The sequence below is a fragment of the Eschrichtius robustus genome, chromosome 3 (genome assembly GCF_028021215.1).
Source record: "Eschrichtius robustus isolate mEscRob2 chromosome 3, mEscRob2.pri, whole genome shotgun sequence".
In the NCBI taxonomy this organism is placed as follows: Eukaryota; Metazoa; Chordata; class Mammalia; order Artiodactyla; family Eschrichtiidae; genus Eschrichtius; species Eschrichtius robustus.
This window is the reverse complement of record NC_090826.1, coordinates 122,741,605-122,766,008: the sequence shown is the minus strand read 5'-3', so window position 1 is coordinate 122,766,008 and position 24,404 is coordinate 122,741,605.

Genomic DNA, 24,404 nt, shown 5'->3' with positions numbered 1-24,404 from the left:
GGCCAAAAAAATCCAACTGCGGCAAATTTTTCAAAAAGGCAATTAGAAGTGGTAAGTTTGGCTCAATCTTAAAAAAAAAGTGAAAAGGACATTGATAAACGCAAAACATCAGGAAATATGAGACGCATGCAAATCCAATCTACACAAAGGTATCACCTCACACCAGGCAGAATGACCATCAGCCAAAAGTCAACAAACAATAGATGTTGAAGAAGTTGTGGAGAATAGCAAAACTTCTCGGCCTAAGTGGGATGTAAAGTGGTAACAGCCAATAATAGGAACAGAATGGCAGTGCGTTTAAAGGTAAAAATTGAGTCACCATATGATCCGGAAGGCCCACTATTGGGCCTGTCACCTGTGAAAGCCAGAATGAAAAAGACACGGGACGGAAAATCGTGTATTGCAGCAGTATTTACAGTAGCCAAGACATGGATGCAAACAAAATATCCATCAACAGATAAATGGACAAAGAAGAAGTGGTATACATAACGAATGGAATGGTAGCGTCGGGAAAAAAATGAACAATGCCGTTTTCAAGACTACAGATGAGCATAGAAATAATCATATCAGGTTAAGTAAGTCAAAAGGGAATGACAAATATCCTATGATATCATGTATACATGTTATCCTAAGATTGCTAACAATGAACATATTTCCACAGAAAAAGACACTCACAGACTAATGAAATAAAATAATGGTTAGCCAAAATGAAAGGTGGGAGGATGGGAAAATTAGGACTATGGGGTTAACATACATACACAAATGAATGTTACATGTATATAAACATATAACATATAAATATATGAATTATATAATCACCAATACCTATAATATATATATTGACAAAATACCTACCAAACAGCAAGGGAGGTCTACGCAACATTCTGTAATAACATACATGGTAACAGGATCCAAAGATGAACAGACATCTGTATGAATCATTGAACAGATTCTGTACAGCCAGACAATCACAACACTCTAATCATATTTACTCCGATAAGAAATAGAAACTAAATTTAAAAAACAAACATAAGTAAGGACACATAAACTTCTGGGGGCCTGTTCCAGCACATTCCACTCTAATTTACAACCTGGGAACACTACCTCCAGGAAGACTCTGTTGCCCTAGTAACAAGAGTTAAGAAGGTAATAATGCTGCCGCCTTGTGGCTGTTTCCCACAACAGGAGCTTTAATCCCAGTGCTAATTGTTGCTTCATTGCCACAAGGACTGCACGGCTCTAAATGTCACCTGCCCTCAAAAAATGCCCTGGGGTAGGGAATAGGCAAGAAAATTAAACACATTAGAAATTTTTCAAGAAGTCAATATGAAGAGGGAAGTTGTCCTCACTCTTTAAGAAAAAAAGGAAAAGAAGAAAAAGGATATGCCTATAGCTCAGTATAAGAAATTATTAGCCACATGCATATCCAACCTCCAAAAAGGTTTCAGCTCACACCAGTCAAATGGCCATCAGCAAAAAGTCTACAAACTATAAATGCTGACGGGGTTTTAGAGAACTGTGTACGTCCTAGCTGCTGGTGGCCTGTAAAGTAGTAACAGCACTAACAAAAACTGAATAGAGCTGCTTTAAAAGGTAAAAATTGAGCTACCATATGATGCGGCAGGGCACCTTTTGAGCCTATAAACTAAGACCACCAGAATCGAAAAGAGAGAGGCAGGCAAATGTGCACTGCAGCAATATTGAAATAGCCAAGACATGGAAGTAAAAAAAAGGTCCATAAACAGATGAATGGACAAAGAAGAAATGGTATACGTACCAAATGGAATAGTAGCCTCGGGAAAAAAATGAACAATGCCATTTTCAGGACTACAGTGCAGCCTAGAAAAAATCACATAAGGTTAAGTAAGGCAAAAGGGAATGACAAATATCCTATGATATCATTTATACATGTTATCCTAAGATTGCTACCAATGAACATATTTCCACAGAAAAAGACACTCACAGACTTATCAAAGAAACTAATGGTTAGCCAAAATGAAAGGTGGGAGGATGGGTAAATTAGGACTATGGGGTTAACGTACATATATTAATGTATGTTAAATGTATATAATCATATAACATATAAACAATATGAATTATATAATCACCAATACCTATAAATTATGTATTGACAAAATACTTACCAAGTACCAAGGGAGGTCTACTCAAATTTCTGTAATAACATACATGGTAACAGGATCCGAAGATGAACAGACATATGTATGAATCATTGAGCAAATTCCGTGCAGCCAGACAATCACAAAACTCTAATCAAATTTACTCTGATAAGAAATAGAAATTAAATTTAAAACCAAACATAAGTAAGGAGACATAAACTTCTGGGGGCTTGTCCCAGCACATTCCACTCTAACTTACAACCTCAGAACACTACCTCCAAGAAGACTCTGTTGCCCTAGTAATAAGAGTTGAGAAGGTAATAATGCTGCCGCCTTGTGGCTGTTTCCCACAACAGCAGCTTTAAACCCAGTGGTAATGGTTGCTTATATAGTCACAAGGACTGCAGGGCTGTAAATGACACAGGCGCTCCAAAAATGCCCTGGGATAGGGAATAGGCAAGAAATTTCACCACATGAGAAATTTTTCAAGAAGTCAATAAGTGGAGGGAAGATGTACTGACTCTTTAACCAAAAACGGAAAAGAAAAAAAAGGACATGCCTAAAGCTCATTATAAGGAATTTTTATCCACATGCACATCCAAACTCCAAAATGGTTTCAGCTCACACCACTCAAACGGCCATCAGCAAAAAGTCTACAAACAATAAATGCTGAAGGGGTTTTAGAGAACTGTGTACCTTCTAGCTGCTGGTGGGATGTAAAGTGGTAACAGCACTAACGAAAAGTGAATGGAGCTGCTTGAAAAGGTAAAAATTGAGCTACCATATGATGCGGAAGGGCACCTTTTGGGCCTATAACCTAAGACCACCAGAATCGGAAAGACAGAGGCAGGCAAATGTGCACTGCAGCAATATTGAAATACCCAAGGCATGGAAGCAAAAAAAAGGTCCATAAACAAATGAATGGACAAAGAAGAAGTGGTATATGGACAGAATGGAGTCTCAGTCACGAAAAAAAATAAAAGAATGGCATATGCAGCACCACAGAGGAGCCTAGAGATAATCACAGAACATGAAGTAAGTCAGAATGTGAAAGACAAATGCCCTATGATATCACTTATGTTATCTGAAAATTCATAAAAATGAACATATTTCCATACAGAAAGGCAATCACACATTGAGAAGACAAACTTATGGTTAAGCCAAAGAAAAGGTGTGAGGAATGGATAAATCAGGATATTGGGGTAAACACACATATACTAATACATATAAAATATATAATCCCCAAAGACCTATGGAATACCAAGAGTGGTCTACTCAACACTCTGTAATAACCTGCATGGAAAAGTACCTAAAGATTAATAGATATATGTATATGTGTAAATGAACAAGATTCTGTACATCTAGAAAAAACGACATTTTTCAATCGAATTTACTCTGATAAAAGCTACAACTGAAAGACACAAACAAGAATTAAGGAGGCTAAAACTTATGGGGCTTTGTCCTGGCACATTCCACTCTAATCTGCAACCTAAAAGCACAACTTGCAGCAAGATCCTGTTTCCCTAGCAAGCAGAGTTGGCAACGTAGAAATGCTGCCACCCTAAGGCCGTTTCCTCAAACAGCAGCTTTAAATCTACTGCTAATGGTCACTAATATTCACAAGGACTGCAGGGCTGTAAATGACTCATGCCCTCAAAAAATGTCCTGGGGTAGGGAATGGCCAAAAAAATCCAAATGAGGCAAATTTTTCAAGAAGGCAATTAGAAGTTGTAAGTTTCGCTCAATCTTAAAAAAAAAGTGAAAAGGACATTGATAAACACAAAACATCAGGAAACATGAGACGCATGCAAATCCAATCTACACAAAGGTATCACCTCACAGCAGGCAGAATGACCATCAGCCAAAGGTCAACAAACAATAGATGTTGAAGAAGTTGTGGAGAATAGCATAACTTCTCGGTCTAAGTGGGATGTAACGTGGTAACAGCCAATAATAGGAACAGAATGGCAGTGGGTTTAAAGGTAAAAATTGAGTCACCATATATTCCGGAAGGCGCTCTATTGGGCCTGTCACCTGTGAAAGCCAGAAGGAAAAACACAGGGGACGGAAAATCGTGTAGAGCAGTAGTATTTACAGTAGCCAAGACATGGAAGCAAACAAAATATCCATCAACAGAAAAATGAACAAAGAAGAAGTGGTATACATAACGAATGGAATAGTAGCCTCGGGAAAAAAATGAACAATGCTGTTTTCAGGACTCCAGATGAGCCTAGAAATAATCATACTAGGTTAAGTAAGTCAAAAAGGAATGACAAATATCCTATGATATCATGTATACATGTTATCCTAAGATTGCTACCAATGAACATATTTCCTCAGAAAAAGACACTCACAGACTAATGAAATAAAATAATGGTTAGCCAAAATGAAAGGTGGGAGGATGGGAAAATTAGGACTATGGGGTTAACATACATACACAAATGTATGTTACATGTATATAAATATATAACATATAAATATATGAATTATATAATCACCAATAACTATAAAATATATATTGACAAAATACCTACCAAACAGCAAGGGAGGTCTACGCAACATTCTGTAATAACATACATGGTAACCGGATCCGAAGATGAACAGACATCTGTATGAATCATTGAACAGATTCTGTACAGCCATACAATCACAACACTCTAATCAAATTTAGTCCTTTAAGAAATAGAAATTAAATTTAAAAAACAAACATAAGTAAGGACACATAAACTTTTGTGGGCCTGTTCCAGCACATTCCACTCTAATTTACAACCTCGGAATACTACCTCCAGGAAGACACTGTTGCCCCAGTAACAAGAGTTGAGAAGGTAATAATGCTGCCGCCTTGTGGCTGTTTCCCACAACAGCAGCTTTAATCCCAGTGCTAATGGTTGCTTAATTGTCACAAGGACTGCAGGGCTCTAAATGTCACCTGCCCTCAAAAACTGCCCTGGGGTAGGGAATAGGCAAGATAATTCAACACATGAGAAATTTTTCAAAAAGTCAACAAGTGGAGGGAAGTTGTACTCACTCTTTAACCAAAAAAGGAAAAGAAATAAAAGGACATGCCTAAAGCCCAGTATAAGGAATTATTATCCACGTGCATATCCAACCTCCAAAAAGGTTTCAGCTCACACCACTCAAATGGCCATCAGCAAAAAGTCTACAAGCAATAAATGCTGAAGGGGTTTTAGAGAACTGTGTACCTTCTAGCTGCTGGTGGGATGTAAAGTGGTAACAGCACTAACGAAAAGTGAATGGAGCTGCTTGAAAAGGTAAAAATTGAGCTACCATATGATGCGGCAGGGCACCTTTTGGGCCTATAACCTAAGACGACCAGAATCGGAAAGACAGAGGCAGGCAAATGTGCACTGCAGCAATATTGAAATAGCCAAGATATGGAAGCAAAAAAAAAGGTCCATAAACAAATGAATGGACAAAGAAGAAGTGGTATACGTACCAAATGGAATAGTAGCCTCGGGAAAAAATAGAACAATGCCGTTTTCAGGACTACAGATCAGCGTAGAAATAATCACATAAGGTTAAGTAAGTCAAAAGGGTATGACAAATATCCTATGATATCATTTATACATGTTATCCTAAAATTGCTACCAAAGAACATATTTCCACAGAAAAAGACACTCACAGACTTATAAAAGAAACTAATGGTTAGCCAAAATGAAAGGTGGGAGGATGGGTAAATTAGGACTATGGTGTTAACATACATATATTAATGTATGTTAAATGTATATAAACATATAACATATAAACTATATGAATTATATAATCACCAATACCTATAAATTATGTATTGACAAAATACTTACCAAATACCAAGGGAGGTCTACGCAACATTCTGTAATAACATACATGGTAACAGGATCCGAAGATGAACAGACATATGTATGAATCATTGAGCAGATTCCGTGCAGCCAGACAATCACAACACTCTAATCAAATTTACTCTGATAAGAAATAGAAATTAATTTTAAAACCAAACATAAGTAAGGAGACATAAACTTCTGGGGGCTTGTCCCAGCACATTCCACTCTAACTTACAACCTCAGAACACTACCTCCAGGAAGACTCTTTTGCCCTAGTAACAAGAGTTGAGAAGGTAATAATGCTGCCGCCTTGTGGCTGTTTCCCACAGCAGCAGCTTTAAACCCAGTGGTAATGGTTGCTTATATAGTCACAAGGACTGCAGGTCTGTAAATGACACAGGCGCTCCAAAAATGCCCTGGGATAGGGAATAGGCAGGAAATTTCAACACATGAGAAATTTTCTAAGAAGTCAATAAGTGGAGGGAAGTTGTACTGACTCTTTACCCAAAAAAGGAAAAGAAAAAAAAGGACATGCCTAAAGCTCAGTATAAGGAATTATTATCCACATGCATATCCAACCTCCAAAAAGGTTTCAGCTCACACCACTCAAATGGCTATCAGCAAAAAGTCTACAAACAATAAATGCTGAAGGGGTTTTAGAGAACTGTATACCTTCTAGCTGCTGGTGGGATGTAAAGTGGTAACAGCACTAACAAAAAGTGAATGCAGCTGCTTGAAAAGGTAAAAATTGAGCTACAATATGATGCGGCAGTACACCTTTTCGGCCTATAACCTAAGACCACTAGTATAGGAAAGACAGAGGCAGGCAAATGTGCACTGCAGCAATATTGAAATAGCCAAGATATGGAAGCAAAAAAAAAGGTCCATAAACAAATGAATGGACAAAGAAGAAGTGGTATACGTACCAAATGGAATAGTAGCCTCGGGAAAAAAAAGAACAATGCCGTTTTCAGGACTACAGTTCAGCGTAGAAATAATCACATAAGGTTAAGTAAGTTAAAAGGGTATGACAAATATCCTATGATATCATTTATACATGTTATCCTAAGATTGCTACCAATGAACATATTTCCACAGAAAAAGAAACTCACAGACTTATAAAACAAATTAATGGTTAACCAAAATGAAAGGTGGGAGGATGGACAAATTAGGATTATGGAGCTAACAAACATATACTAATGCATGTTAAGGGTATATAAACTTACAACACATAAACTGTGTGAATTATATAATCACCAATGTATATAAAATGTATAATGACAAAACACCTACCATATACCAAGCGAGGTCTACTCAACATTCTGTAATAACATACATGGTAACAGGATCCAAAGATGAACAGACATATGTATGAATCATTGAGCAGATTCCGTGAAACCACATAATCACAACACTCTAATCAAATTTACTCCAATAAGAAATAGAAATTAAATTTAAAAAACAAACATAAGTAAGGACACATAAACTTCTGGGGGCCTGTTCCAGCACATTCCACTCTAATTTACAACCTCGGAACACTACCTCCAGGAAGACTCTGTTGCCCTAGTAACAAGAGTTGAGAAGGTAATAATGCTGCCGCCTTGTGGCTGTTTCCCACAGCAGCAGCTTTAATCCCAGTGCTAATGGTTGCTTAATTGTCACAAGGACTGCAGGGCTCTAAATGACACCTGCCCTCAAAAAATGCCCTGGGGTAAGGAATAGGCAAGAAAATTCAACACATGAGAAATTTTTCAAGAAGTCAATATGAAGAGGGAAGTTGTACTCACTCTATAAGAAAAAAAGGAAAAGAAGAAAAAGGATATGCCTATAGCTCAGTATAAGAAATTATTAGCCACATGCATATCCAACCTCCAAAAAGGTTTCAGCTCACACCAGTCAAAGGGCCATTAGCAAAAAGTCTACAAACTATAAATGCTGACGGGGTTTTAGAGACCTGTGTAGCTCCTAGCTGCTGGTGGCATGTAAAGTAGTAACAGCACTAACAAAAACTGAATAGAGCTGCTTTAAAAGGTAAAAATTGAGCTACCATAAGATGCGGCAGGGCACCTTTTGAGCCTATAAACTAAGACCACCAGAATCGAAAAGAGAGAGGCAGGCAAATGTGCACTTCAGCAATATTGAAATAGCCAAGACATGGAAGTAAAAAAAGGTCCATAAACAGATGAATGGACAAAGAAGAAGTGGTATACGTACCAAATGGAAGAGTAGCCTCGGGAAAAAAATGAACAATGCCGTTTTCAGGACTACAGTTCAGCCTAGAAATAATCACATAAGGTTAAGTAAGTCTAAAGGATATGACAAATATCCTATGATATCATTTATACATGTTATACTAAGATTGCTACCAATGAACATATTTCCACAGAAAAAGACACTCACAGACTTATCAAAGAAACTAATGGTTAGCCAAAATGAAAGGTGGGAGGATGGGTAAATTAGGACTATGGGGTTAACATACATATATTAATGTATGTTAAATGTATATAAACATATAACATATAAACTATAGGAATTATATAATCACCAATACCTATAAATTATGTATCGACAAAATACTTACCAAATACCAGGGGAGGTCTACGCAACTTTCTGTAATAACATACATGGTAACAGGATCCGAAGATGAACAGACATATGTATGAATCATTGAGCAGATTCCGTGCAGCCAGACAATCACAACTCTCTGATGAAATTTACTCTGATAAGAACTAGAAATTAAATTTAAAACCAAACATAAGTAAGGAGACATAAACTTCTGGGGGCTTGTCCCAGCACATTCCACTCTAACTTACAACCTCAGAACACTACCTCCAGGAAGACTCTGTTGCCCTAGTAACAAGAGTTGAGAAGGTAATAATGCTGCCGCCTTGTGGCTGTTTCCCACAACAGCAGCTTGAAACCCAGTGCTAATGGTTTCTTATATAGTCACAAGGACTGCAGGGCTGTAAATGACACAGGCGCTCCAAAAATGCCCTGGGATAGGGAATAGGCAAGAAATTTCAACACATGAGAAATTTTTCAAGAAGTCAATATGAAGAGGGAAGTTGTACTGACTCTTTAACCAAAAACGGAAAAGAAAAAAAAGGACATGCCTAAAGCTCAGTATAAGGAATTATTATCCACATGCATATCCAATCTCCAAAAAGGTTTCAGCTCACACCACTCAAATGGCCATCAGCAAAAAGTCTACAAACAATAAATGCTGAAGGGGTTTTAGAGAACTGTATACCTTCTACCTGCTGGTGGGATGTAAAGTGGTAACAGCACTAAAGAAAACTGAATGGAGCTGCTTGAAAAGGTAAAAATTGAGCTACCATATGATGCGGCAGGACACCTTTTGGTCCTATAACCTAAGACCACCAGAATCGGAAAGACAGAGGCAGGCAAATATGCACTGCAGCAATATTGAAATAGCCAAGGCATGGAAGCAAAAAAAAAGGTCCATAAACAAATGAATGGACAAAGAAGAAGTGGTATATGGACAGAATGGAGTCTCAGTCACGAAAAAAAATAACAGAATGGCATATGCAGCACCACAGAGGAGCCTAGAGATAATCACACCACGTGAAGTTAGTCAGAATGCGAAAGACAAATGCTCTATGATATCACTTATGTTACCTGAAAATTCATAAAAATGAACATATTTCCATAGAGAAAGGCAATCTCAGCTTGAGAAGACAAACTTATGGTTAAGCCAAAGAAAAGGTGTGAGGAATGGATAAATTAGGATATTGGGGTTAACACACATATACTAATACATATAAAATATATAATCCCCAAAGACCTATGGAATACCAAGAGTGGTCTACTCAACACTCTGTAATAACCTGCATGGAAAAGGACCTAAAGATCAATAGATATATGTATATGTGTAAATGAACAAGATTCTGTACACCTAGAAAAAACGACATTTTTCAATCGAATTTACTCTGATAAAAGCTACAACTTAAAGACACAAACAAGAATTAATGAGGCTAAAACTTATGGGGCTTTGTCCTGGCACATTCCACTCTAATCTGCAAACTAAAACCACAACTGAAAGACACAAACAAGAATTAAGGAGGTTAAAACTCACGGGTCTTTGTCCTGGCACATTCCACTCTAACCTGCAACCTAAAAGCACAACTTGCAGCAATGTCCTGTTTCCCTAGCAAGCAGAGTTGGCAACGTAGAAATGCTGCCACCCTAAGGCCGTTGCCTCAAACAGCAGCATTAAATCTACTGCTAATGGTCACTAATATTCACAAGGACTGCAGGGCTGTAAATGACTCATGCCCTCAAAAAATGTCCTGGGGTAGGAAATGGCCATAAAAATCCAAATGCGGCAAATTTTTCAAGAAGGCAATTAAAACATGTAAGTTTCGCTCAATCTTAAAAAAAAGTGAAAAGGACATTGATAAACGCAAAACATCAGGAAATATGAGACGCATGCAAATCCAATCTACACAAAGGTATCACTTCACACCAGGCAGAATGACCATCAGCCAAAAGTCAACAAACAATAGATGTTGAAGAAGTTGTGGAGAATAGCGTAACCTCTCGGCCTAAGTGGGATGTAAAGTGGTAACAGCCAATAATAGGAACAGAATGGCAGTGCGTTTAAAGGTAAAAATTGAGTCACCATATGATCCGGAAGGCCCACTATTGGGCCTGTCACCTGTGAAAGCCAGAATGAAAAAGACACGGGACGGAAAATCGTGTATTGCAGCAGTATTTACAGTAGCCAAGACATGGAAGCAAACAAAATATCCATCAACAGATAAAAGGACAAAGAAGAAGTGGTATACATAACGAATGGAATAGTAGCCTCGGGAAGAAAATGAACAATGCCGTTTTCAGGACTACAGATGAGCCTAGAAATAATCATATCAGGTTAAGTAAATCAAAAGGGAATGACAAATATCCTATGATATCATGTATACATGTTATCCTAAGATTGCTACCAATGAACATATTTCCACAGAAAAAGACACTCACAGACTAATGAAATAAAATAATGGTTAGCCAAAATGAAAGGTGGGAGGATGGGAAAATTAGGACTATGGGGTTAACATACATATACAAATGTATGTTACATTTATATAAACATATAACATATAAACATATGAATTATATAATCACCAATACCTAAAATATATATATTGACAAAATACCTACCAAACAGCAAGGGAGGTCTACGCAACATTCTGTAATAACATACATGGTAACAGGATCCGAAGATGAACAGACATCTGTATGAATCATTGAGCAGATTCTGTACAGCCAGAGAATCACAACACTCTAATCAAATTTACTCCGATAAGAAATAGAAATTAAATTTAAAAAACAAACATAAGTAAGGACACATAAACTTCTGGGGGCCTGTTCCAGCACATTCCACTCTAATTTACAACCTCGGAACACTACCTCCAGGAAGACTCTGTTGCCCTAGTAACAAGAGTTGAGAAGGTAATAATGCTGCCGCCTTGTGGCTGTTTCCCACAGCAGCAGCTTTAATCCCAGTGCTAATGGTTGCTTAATTGTCACAAGGACTGCAGGGCTCTAAATGACACCTGCCCTCAAAAAATGCCCTGGGGTAAGGAATAGGCAAGAAAATTCAACACATGAGAAATTTTTCAAGAAGTCAATATGAAGAGGGAAGTTGTACTCACTCTATAAGAAAAAAAGGAAAAGAAGAAAAAGGATATGCCTATAGCTCAGTATAAGAAATTATTAGCCACATGCATATCCAACCTCCAAAAAGGTTTCAGCTCACACCAGTCAAAGGGCCATTAGCAAAAAGTCTACAAACTATAAATGCTGACGGGGTTTTAGAGACCTGTGTAGCTCCTAGCTGCTGGTGGCATGTAAAGTAGTAACAGCACTAACAAAAACTGAATAGAGCTGCTTTAAAAGGTAAAAATTGAGCTACCATAAGATGCGGCAGGGCACCTTTTGAGCCTATAAACTAAGACCACCAGAATCGAAAAGAGAGAGGCAGGCAAATGTGCACTTCAGCAATATTGAAATAGCCAAGACATGGAAGTAAAAAAAGGTCCATAAACAGATGAATGGACAAAGAAGAAGTGGTATACGTACCAAATGGAAGAGTAGCCTCGGGAAAAAAATGAACAATGCCGTTTTCAGGACTACAGTTCAGCCTAGAAATAATCACATAAGGTTAAGTAAGTCTAAAGGATATGACAAATATCCTATGATATCATTTATACATGTTATACTAAGATTGCTACCAATGAACATATTTCCACAGAAAAAGACACTCACAGACTTATCAAAGAAACTAATGGTTAGCCAAAATGAAAGGTGGGAGGATGGGTAAATTAGGACTATGGGGTTAACATACATATATTAATGTATGTTAAATGTATATAAACATATAACATATAAACTATAGGAATTATATAATCACCAATACCTATAAATTATGTATCGACAAAATACTTACCAAATACCAGGGGAGGTCTACGCAACTTTCTGTAATAACATACATGGTAACAGGATCCGAAGATGAACAGACATATGTATGAATCATTGAGCAGATTCCGTGCAGCCAGACAATCACAACTCTCTGATCAAATTTACTCTGATAAGAAATAGAAATTAAATTTAAAACCAAACATAAGTAAGGAGACATAAACTTCTGGGGGCTTGTCCCAGCACATTCCACTCTAACTTACAACCTCAGAACACTACCTCCAGGAAGACTCTGTTGCCCTAGTAACAAGAGTTGAGAAGGTAATAATGCTGCCGCCTTGTGGCTGTTTCCCACAACAGCAGCTTGAAACCCAGTGCTAATGGTTTCTTATATAGTCACAAGGACTGCAGGGCTGTAAATGACACAGGCGCTCCAAAAATGCCCTGGGATAGGGAATAGGCAAGAAATTTCAACACATGAGAAATTTTTCAAGAAGTCAATATGAAGAGGGAAGTTGTACTGACTCTTTAACCAAAAACGGAAAAGAAAAAAAAAGGACATGCCTAAAGCTCAGTATAAGGAATTATTATCCACATGCATATCCAATCTCCAAAAAGGTTTCAGCTCACACCACTCAAATGGCCATCAGCAAAAAGTCTACAAACAATAAATGCTGAAGGGGTTTTAGAGAACTGTATACCTTCTACCTGCTGGTGGGATGTAAAGTGGTAACAGCACTAAAGAAAACTGAATGGAGCTGCTTGAAAAGGTAAAAATTGAGCTACCATATGATGCGGCAGGACACCTTTTGGTCCTATAACCTAAGACCACCAGAATCGGAAAGACAGAGGCAGGCAAATATGCACTGCAGCAATATTGAAATAGCCAAGGCATGGAAGCAAAAAAAAGGTCCATAAACAAATGAATGGACAAAGAAGAAGTGGTATATGGACAGAATGGAGTCTCAGTCACGAAAAAAAATAAAAGAATGGCATATGCAGCACCACAGAGGAGCCTAGAGATAATCACACCACGTGAAGTTAGTCAGAATGCGAAAGACAAATGCTCTATGATATCACTTATGTTACCTGAAAATTCATAAAAATGAACATATTTCCATAGAGAAAGGCAATCTCAGATTGAGAAGACAAACTTATGGTTAAGCCAAAGAAAAGGTGTGAGGAATGGATAAATTAGGATATTGGGGTTAACACACATATACTAATACATATAAAATATATAATCCCCAAAGACCTATGGAATACCAAGAGTGGTCTACTCAACACGCTGTAATAACCTGCATGGAAAAGGACCTAAAGATCAATAGATATATGTATATGTGTAAATGAACAAGATTCTGTACACCTAGAAAAAACGACATTTTTCAATCGAATTTACTCTGATAAAAGCTACAACTTAAAGACACAAACAAGAATTAATGAGGCTAAAACTTATGGGGCTTTGTCCTGGCACATTCCACTCTAATCTGCAAACTAAAACCACAACTGAAAGACACAAACAAGAATTAAGGAGGTTAAAACTCACGGGTCTTTGTCCTGGCACATTCCACTCTAACCTGCAACCTAAAAGCACAACTTGCAGCAATGTCCCGTTTCCCTAGCAAGCAGAGTTGGCAACGTAGAAATGCTGCCACCCTAAGGCCGTTTCCTCAAACAGCAGCATTAAATCTACTGCTAATGGTCACTAATATTCACAAGGACTGCAGGGCTGTAAATGACTCATGCCCTCAAAAAATGTCCTGGGGTAGGAAATGGCCATAAAAATCCAAATGCGGCAAATTTTTCAAGAAGGCAATTAAAACATGTAAGTTTCGCTCAATCTTAAAAAAAAGTGAAAAGGACATTGATAAACGCAAAACATCAGGAAATATGAGACGCATGCAAATCCAATCTACACAAAGGTATCACTTCACACCGGGCAGAATGACCATCAGCCAAAAGTCAACAAACAATAGATGTTGAAGAAGTTGTGGAGAATAGCGTAACCTCTCGGCCTAAGTGGGATGTAAAGTGGTAACAGCCAATAATAGGAACAGAATGGCAGTGCGTTTAAAGGTAAAAATTGAGTCACCATATGATCCGGAAGGCCCACTATTGGGCCTGTCACCTGTGAAAGCCAGAATGAAAAAGACACGGGACGGAAAATCGTGTATTGCAGCAGTATTTACAGTAGCCAAGACATGGAAGCAAACAAAATATCCATCAACAGATAAATGGACAAAGAAGAAGTGGTATACATAACGAATGGAATAGTAGCCTCGGGAAGAAAATGAACAATGCCGTTTTCAGGACTACAGATGAGCCTAGAAATAATCATATCAGGTTAAGTAAATCAAAAGGGAATGACAAATATCCTATGATATCATGTATACATGTTATCCTAAGATTGCTACCAATGAACATATTTCCACAGAAAAAGACACTCACAGACTAATGAAATAAAATAATGGTTAGCCAAAATGAAAGGTGGGAGGATGGGAAAATTAGGACTATGGGGTTAACATACATATACAAATGTATGTTACATTTATATAAACATATAACATATAAACATATGAATTATATAATCACCAATACCTAAAATATATATATTGACAAAATACCTACCAAACAGCAAGGGAGGTCTACGCAACATTCTGTAATAACATACATGGTAACAGGATCCGAAGATGAACAGACATCTGTATGAATCATTGAGCAGATTCTGTACAGCCAGAGAATCACAACACTCTAATCAAATTTACTCCGATAAGAAATAGAAATTAAATTTAAAAAACAAACATAAGTAAGGACACATAAACTTCTGGGGGCCTGTTCCAGCACATTCCACTCTAATTTACAACCTCGGAACACTACCTCCAGGAAGACTCTGTTGCCCTAGTAACAAGAGTTGAGAAGGTAATAATGCTGCCGCCTTGTGGCTGTTTCCCACAGCAGCAGCTTTAATCCCAGTGCTAATGGTTGCTTAATTGTCACAAGGACTGCAGGGCTCTAAATGACACCTGCCCTCAAAAAATGCCCTGGGGTAAGGAATAGGCAAGAAAATTCAACACATGAGAAATTTTTCAAGAAGTCAATATGAAGAGGGAAGTTGTACTCACTCTATAAGAAAAAAAGGAAAAGAAGAAAAAGGATATGCCTATAGCTCAGTATAAGAAATTATTAGCCACATGCATATCCAACCTCCAAAAAGGTTTCAGCTCACACCAGTCAAAGGGCCATTAGCAAAAAGTCTACAAACTATAAATGCTGACGGGGTTTTAGAGACCTGTGTAGCTCCTAGCTGCTGGTGGCATGTAAAGTAGTAACAGCACTAACAAAAACTGAATAGAGCTGCTTTAAAAGGTAAAAATTGAGCTACCATAAGATGCGGCAGGGCACCTTTTGAGCCTATAAACTAAGACCACCAGAATCGAAAAGAGAGAGGCAGGCAAATGTGCACTTCAGCAATATTGAAATAGCCAAGACATGGAAGTAAAAAAGGTCCATAAACAGATGAATGGACAAAGAAGAAGTGGTATACGTACCAAATGGAAGAGTAGCCTCGGGAAAAAAATGAACAATGCCGTTTTCAGGACTACAGTTCAGCCTAGAAATAATCACATAAGGTTAAGTAAGTCTAAAGGATATGACAAATATCCTATGATATCATTTATACATGTTATACTAAGATTGCTACCAATGAACATATTTCCACAGAAAAAGACACTCACAGACTTATCAAAGAAACTAATGGTTAGCCAAAATGAAAGGTGGGAGGATGGGTAAATTAGGACTATGGGGTTAACATACATATATTAATGTATGTTAAATGTATATAAACATATAACATATAAACTATAGGAATTATATAATCACCAATACCTATAAATTATGTATCGACAAAATACTTACCAAATACCAGGGGAGGTCTACGCAACTTTCTGTAATAACATACATGGTAACAGGATCCGAAGATGAACAGACATATGTATGAATCATTGAGCAGATTCCGTGCAGCCAGACAATCACAACTCTCTGATGAAATTTACTCTGATAAGAACTAGAAATTAAATTTAAAACCAAACATAAGTAAGGAGACATAAACTTCTGGGGGCTTGTCCCAGCACATTCCACTCTAACTTACAACCTCAGAACACTACCTCCAGGAAGACTCTGTTGCCCTAGTAACAAGAGTTGAGAAGGTAATAATGCTGCCGCCTTGTGGCTGTTTCCCACAACAGCAGCTTGAAACCCAGTGCTAATGGTTTCTTATATAGTCACAAGGACTGCAGGGCTGTAAATGACACAGGCGCTCCAAAAATGCCCTGGGATAGGGAATAGGCAAGAAATTTCAACACATGAGAAATTTTTCAAGAAGTCAATATGAAGAGGGAAGTTGTACTGACTCTTTAACCAAAAACGGAAAAGAAAAAAAAGGACATGCCTAAAGCTCAGTATAAGGAATTATTATCCACATGCATATCCAATCTCCAAAAAGGTTTCAGCTCACACCACTCAAATGGCCATCAGCAAAAAGTCTACAAACAATAAATGCTGAAGGGGTTTTAGAGAACTGTATACCTTCTACCTGCTGGTGGGATGTAAAGTGGTAACAGCACTAAAGAAAACTGAATGGAGCTGCTTGAAAAGGTAAAAATTGAGCTACCATATGATGCGGCAGGACACCTTTTGGTCCTATAACCTAAGACCACCAGAATCGGAAAGACAGAGGCAGGCAAATATGCACTGCAGCAATATTGAAATAGCCAAGGCATGGAAGCAAAAAAAAAGGTCCATAAACAAATGAATGGACAAAGAAGAAGTGGTATATGGACAGAATGGAGTCTCAGTCACGAAAAAAAATAACAGAATGGCATATGCAGCACCACAGAGGAGCCTAGAGATAATCACACCACGTGAAGTTAGTCAGAATGCGAAAGACAAATGCTCTATGATATCACTTATGTTACCTGAAAATTCATAAAAATGAACATATTTCCATAGAGAAAGGCAATCTCAGCTTGAGAAGACAAACTTATGGTTAAGCCAAAGAAAAGGTGTGAGGAATGGATAAATTAGGATATTGGGGTTAACACACATATACTAATACATATAAAATATATAATCCCCAAAGACCTATGGAATACCAAGAGTGGTCTACTCAACACTCTGTAATAACCTGCATGGAAAAGGACCTAAAGATCAATAGATATATGTATATGTGTAAATGAACAAGATTCTGTACACCTAGAAAAAACGACATTTTTCAATCGAATTTACTCTGATAAAAGCTACAACTTAAAGACACAAACAAGAATTAATGAGGCTAAAACTTATGGGGCTTTGTCCTGGCACATTCCACTCTAATCTGCAAACTAAAACCACAACTGAAAGACACAAACAAGAATTAAGGAGGTTAAAACTCACGGGTCTTTGTCCTGGCACATTCCACTCTAACCTGCAACCTAAAAGCACAACTTGCAGCAATGTCCTGTTTCCCTAGCAAGCAGAGTTGGCAACGTAGAAATGCTGCCACCCTAAGGCCGTTGCCTCAAACAGCAGCATTAAATCTACTGCTAATGGTCACTAATATTCACAAGGACTGCAGGGCTGTAAATGACTCATGCCCTCAAAAAATGTCCTGGGGTAGGAAATGGCCATAAAAATCCAAATGCGGCAAATTTTTCAAGAAGGCAATTAAAACATGTAAGTTTCGCTCAATCTTAAAAAAAAGTGAAAAGGACATTGATAAACGCAAAACATCAGGAAATATGAGACGCATGCAAATCCAATCTACACAAAGGTATCACTTCACACCAGGCAGAATGACCATCAGCCAAAAGTCAACAAACAATAGATGTTGAAGAAGTTGTGGAGAATAGCGTAACCTCTCGGCCTAAGTGGGATGTAAAGTGGTAACAGCCAATAATAGGAACAGAATGGCAGTGCGTTTAAAGGTAAAAATTGAGTCACCATATGATCCGGAAGGCCCACTATTGGGCCTGTCACCTGTGAAAGCCAGAATGAAAAAGACACGGGACGGAAAATCGTGTATTGCAGCAGTATTTACAGTAGCCAAGACATGGAAGCAAACAAAATATCCATCAACAGATAAAAGGACAAAGAAGAAGTGGTATACATAACGAATGGAATAGTAGCCTCGGGAAGAAAATGAACAATGCCGTTTTCAGGACTACAGATGAGCCTAGAAATAATCATATCAGGTTAAGTAAATCAAAAGGGAATGACAAATATCCTATGATATCATGTATACATGTTATCCTAAGATTGCTACCAATGAACATATTTCCACAGAAAAAGACACTCACAGACTAATGAAATAAAATAATGGTTAGCCAAAATGAAAGGTGGGAGGATGGGAAAATTAGGACTATGGGGTTAACATACATATACAAATGTATGTTACATTTATATAAACATATAACATATAAACATATGAATTATATAATCACCAATACCTAAAATATATATATTGACAAAATACCTACCAAACAGCAAGGGAGGTCTACGCAACATTCTGTAATAACATACATGGTAACAGGATCCGAAGATGAACAGACATCTGTATGAATCATTGAGCAGATTCTGTACAGCCAGAGAATCACAACACTCTAATCAAATTTACTCCGATAAGAAATAGAAATTAAATTTAAAAAACAAACATAAGTAAGGACACATAAACTTCTGGGGGCCTGTTCCAGCACATTCCACTCTAATTTACAACCTCGGAACACTACCTCCAGGAAGACTCTGTTGCCCTAGTAACAAGAGTTGAGAAGGTAATAATGCTGCCGCCTTGTGGCTGTTTCCCACAGCAGCAGCTTTAATCCCAGTGCTAATGGTTGCTTAATTGTCACAAGGACTGCAGGGCTCTAAATGACACCTGCCCTCAAAAAATGCCCTGGGGTAAGGAATAGGCAAGAAAATTCAACACATGAGAAATTTTTCAAGAAGTCAATATGAAGAGGGAAGTTGTACTCACTCTATAAGAAAAAAAGGAAAAGAAGAAAAAGGATATGCCTATAGCTCAGTATAAGAAATTATTAGCCACATGCATATCCAACCTCCAAAAAGGTTTCAGCTCACACCAGTCAAAGGGCCATTAGCAAAAAGTCTACAAACTATAAATGCTGACGGGGTTTTAGAGACCTGTGTAGCTCCTAGCTGCTGGTGGCATGTAAAGTAGTAACAGCACTAACAAAAACTGAATAGAGCTGCTTTAAAAGGTAAAAATTGAGCTACCATAAGATGCGGCAGGGCACCTTTTGAGCCTATAAACTAAGACCACCAGAATCGAAAAGAGAGAGGCAGGCAAATGTGCACTTCAGCAATATTGAAATAGCCAAGACATGGAAGTAAAAAAAGGTCCATAAACAGATGAATGGACAAAGAAGAAGTGGTATACGTACCAAATGGAATAGTAGCCTCGGGAAAAAAATGAACAATGCCGTTTTCAGGACTACAGTTGAGCCTAGAAATAATCATATAAGGTAACGTAAGTCAAAAGGGTATGACAAATATCCTATGATATCATTTATACATGATATCCTAAGATTGCTACCAATGAACATATTTCCACAGAAAAAGACACTCACAGACCTATCAAAGAAACTAATGGTTAGCCAAAATGAAAGGTGGGAGGATGGGTAAACTAGGACTATGGGGTTAACATACATATATTAATGTATGTTAAATGTATATAAACATATATCATATAAACTATAGGAATTATATAATTACCAATACCTATAAATTATGTATCAACAAAATACTTACCCAATACCAGGGGAGGTCTACGCAACTTTCTGTAATAACATACATGGCAACAGGAGCCGAAGATGAACAGACATATGTATGAATCATTGAGCAGATTCCGTGAAACCACATAATCACAACACTCTAATCAAATTTACTCCAATAAGAAATAGAAATTAAATTTCAAAAACAAACATAATAAGGACACATAAACTTCTGGGGGCCTGTTCCAGCACATTCCACTCTAATTTACAACCTCGGAACACTACCTCCAGGAAGACTCTGTTGCCCTAGTAACAAGAGTTGAGAAGGTAATAATGCTGCCGCCTTGTTGGTGTTTCACACAACAGCAGCTTTAAACCCAGTGCTAATGGTTGCTTAATAGTCACAAGGACTGCAGGGTTCTAAATGACACCTGCCCTCAAAAAATGCCCTGGGGTAGGGAATAGGCAAGAAAATTAAACACATTAGAAATTTTTCATGAAGTCAATATGAAGAGGGAAGTTGTCCTCACTCTTTAAGAAAAAAAGGAAAAGAAGAAAAAGGATATGCCTATAGCTCAGTATAAGAAATTAATAGCCACATGCATATCCAACCTCCAAAAAGGTTTCAGCTCACACCAGTCAAATGGCCATCAGCAAAAACTCTACAAACTCTAAATGCTGAAGGGGTTTTAGAGAACTGTGTACCTTCTAGCTCCTGGTGGGATGTAAAGTGGTAACAGCACTTACGATAAGTGAATGGAGCTGCTTGAAAAGGTAAAAATTGAGCTACCATATGATGCGGCAGGGCACCTTTTGAGCCTATAAACTAAGACCACCAGAATCGAAAAGAGAGAGGCAGGCAAATGTGCACTGCAGCAATATTGAAATAGCCAAGACATGGAAGTAAAAAAAAGGTCCATAAACAAATGAATGGACAAGGAAGAAGTGGTATACGTACCAAATGGAATAGTAGCCTCGGGAAAAAAAAGAACAATGCCGTTTTCAGGACTACAGTTGAGCCTAGAAATAATCACATAAGGTTAAGTAAGTCAAAAGGGGATGACAAATATCCTATGATATCATTTATACATGTTATCCTAAGATTGCTACCAATGAACATATTTCCACAGAAAAAGACACTCACAGACCTATCAAAGAAACTAATGGTTAGCCAAAATGAAAGGTGGGAGGATGGGTAAACTAGGACTATGGGGTTAACATACATATATTAATGTATGTTAAATGTATATAAACATATATCATATAAACTATAGGAATTATATAATTACCAATACCTATAAATTATGTATCGACAAAATACTTACCCAATACCAGGGGAGGTCTACGCAACTTTCTGTAATAACATACATGGCAACAGGAGCCGAAGATGAACAGACATATGTAGGAATCATTGAGCAGATTCCGTGCAGCCAGACAATCACAACACTCTAATCAAATTTACTCTGATAAGAAATAGAAATAAATTTTAAAACCAAACATAAGTAAGGAGACATAAACTTCTGGGGGCTTGTCCCAGCACATTCCACTCTAACTTACAACCTCAGAACACTACCTCCAGGAAGACACTGTTGCCCTAGTAACAAGAGTTGAGAAGGTAATAATGCTGCCGCCTTGTGGCTGTTTCCACAACAGCAGCTTTAAACCCAGTGGTAATGGTTGCTTATATAGTCACAAGGACTGCAGGGCTGTAAATGACACAGACGCTCCAAAAATGTCCTGGGATAGGGAATAGGCAAGAAATTTCAACACATGAGAAATTTTTCAAGGAGTCAATAAGTGGAAGGAAGTTGTACTGACTCTTTAACCAAAAATGGAAAAGAAAAAAAAGTACATGCCTAAAGCTCAGTATAAGGAATTATTATCCACATGCATATCCAAACTCCAAAAAGTTTCAGCTCACACCACTCAAATGGCCATCAGCAAAAAGTCTACAAACAATAAATGCTGAAGGGGTTTAAGAGAACTGTATACCTTATAGCTGCTGGTGGGATGTAAAGTGGCAACAGCACTAACGAAAACTGAATGGAGCTGCTTGAAAAGGTAAAAATTGAGCTACCATATGATGCGGCAGGACACCTTTTGGGCCTATAACCTAAGACCACCAGAATCGGAAAGACAGAGGCAGGCAAATGTGCACTGCAGCAATATTCAAATAGCCAAGGCATGGAAGCAAAAAAAAGTTCCATAAACAAATGAATGGACAAAGAAGAAGTGGTATATGGACAGAATGGAGTCTCAGTCACGAAAAAAAAAAAAACAATGGCATATGCAGGACCACAGAGGAGCCTAGAGATAATCACACCACGTGAAGTAAGTCAGAATGCGAAAGACAAATGCTCTATGATATCACTTATGTTATCTGAAAATTCATAAAAATGAACATGTTTCCATAGAGAAAGGCAATCTCAGATTGAGAAGACAAACTTACGGTTAAGCCAAAGAAAAGGTGTGAGGAATGGATAAATTAGGATATTGGGGTTAACACACATATACTAATACATATAAAATATATAATCCCCAAAGACCTATGGAATACGCAGAGTGGTCTACTCAACACTCTGTAATAACCTGCATGGAAAAGGACCTAAAGATCAATAGATATATGTATATGTGTAAATGAACAAGATTCTGTACACCTAGAAAAAACGACATTTTTCAATCGAATTTACTCTGATAAAAGCTACAACTTAAAGACACAAACAAGAATTAAGGAGGCTAAAACTTATGGGGCTTTGTCCTGGCACATTCCACTCTAATCTGCAAACTTTAAGCACAACTGAAAGACACAAACAAGAATTAAGGAGGCTAAAACTTACGGGGCTTTATCCTGGCACATTCCACTCTAATCTGCAACCTAAAAGCACAACTTGCAGCAAGGTCCTGTTTCCCTAGCAAGCAGAGTTGGCAACGTAGAAATGCTGCCACCCTAAGGCCGTTTCCTCAAGCAGCAGTGTTAAATCTACTGCTAATGGTCACTAATATTCACAAGGACTGCAGGGCTGTAAATGATTCATGCCCTAAAAAAATGTCCTGGGGTAGGGAATGGCCAAAAAAATCCAAATGCGGCAAATTTTTCAAGAAGGCAATTAGAAGTTCTAAGTTTCGCTCAATCTTAAAAAAAAAGTGAAAAGGACATTGATAAATGCAAAACATCAGGAAACATGAGACGCATGCAAATCCAATCTACACAAAGGTATCACCTCACACCAGGCAGAATGACCATCAGCCAAAAGTCAACAAACAATAGATGTTGAAGAAGTTGTGGAGAATAGCGTAACCTCTCGGTCTAAGTGGGATGTAAAGTGGTAACAGCCAATAATAGGAACAGAATGGCAGTGCGTTTAAAGGTAAAAATTGAGTCACCATATGATCCGGAAGGCCCACTATTGGGCCTGTCACCTGTGAAAGCCAGAATGAAAAAGACACGGGATGGAAAATCTTGTATTGCAGCAGTATTTACAGTAGCCAAGACATGGAAGCAAACAAAATATCCATCAACAGATAAATGGACAAAGAAGAAGTGGTATACATAACGAATGGAATAGTAGGCTCGGGAAGAAAATGAACAATGCCGTTTTCAGGACTACAGATGAGCCTAGAAATAATCATATTAGTTTAAGTAAGTCAAATGGGAATGACAAATATCCTATGATATCATGTATACATGTTATCCTAAGATTGCTACCAATGAATATATTTCCACAGAAAAAGACACTCACAGACGAATGAAATAAAATAATGGTTAGCCAAAATGAAAGGTGGGAGGCTGGGAAAATTAGGACTATGGGGTAAACATACATATACAAATGTATGTTACATGTATATAAACATATATCATATAAACATATGAATTATATAATCACCAATACCTATAATATATATATTGACAAAATACCTACCAAACAGCAAAGGAGGTCAACGCAACATTCTGTAATAAGATACATGGTAACAGGATCCGAAGATGAACAGACATCTGTATGAATCATTGAGCAGATTCTGTACACCCAGACAATCACAACAGTCTAATCAAATTTACTCTGATAAGAAATACAAATTAAATTTAAAAAACAAACATAAGTAAGGACACATAAACTTCTGGGGGCCTGTTCCAGCACATTCCACTCTAATTTACAACCTCGGAACACTACCTCCAGGAAGACTCTGTTGCCCTAGTAACAAGAGTTGAGAAGGTAATAATGCTGCCGCCTTGTGGCTGTTTCCCACAACAGCAGCATTAATCCCAGTGC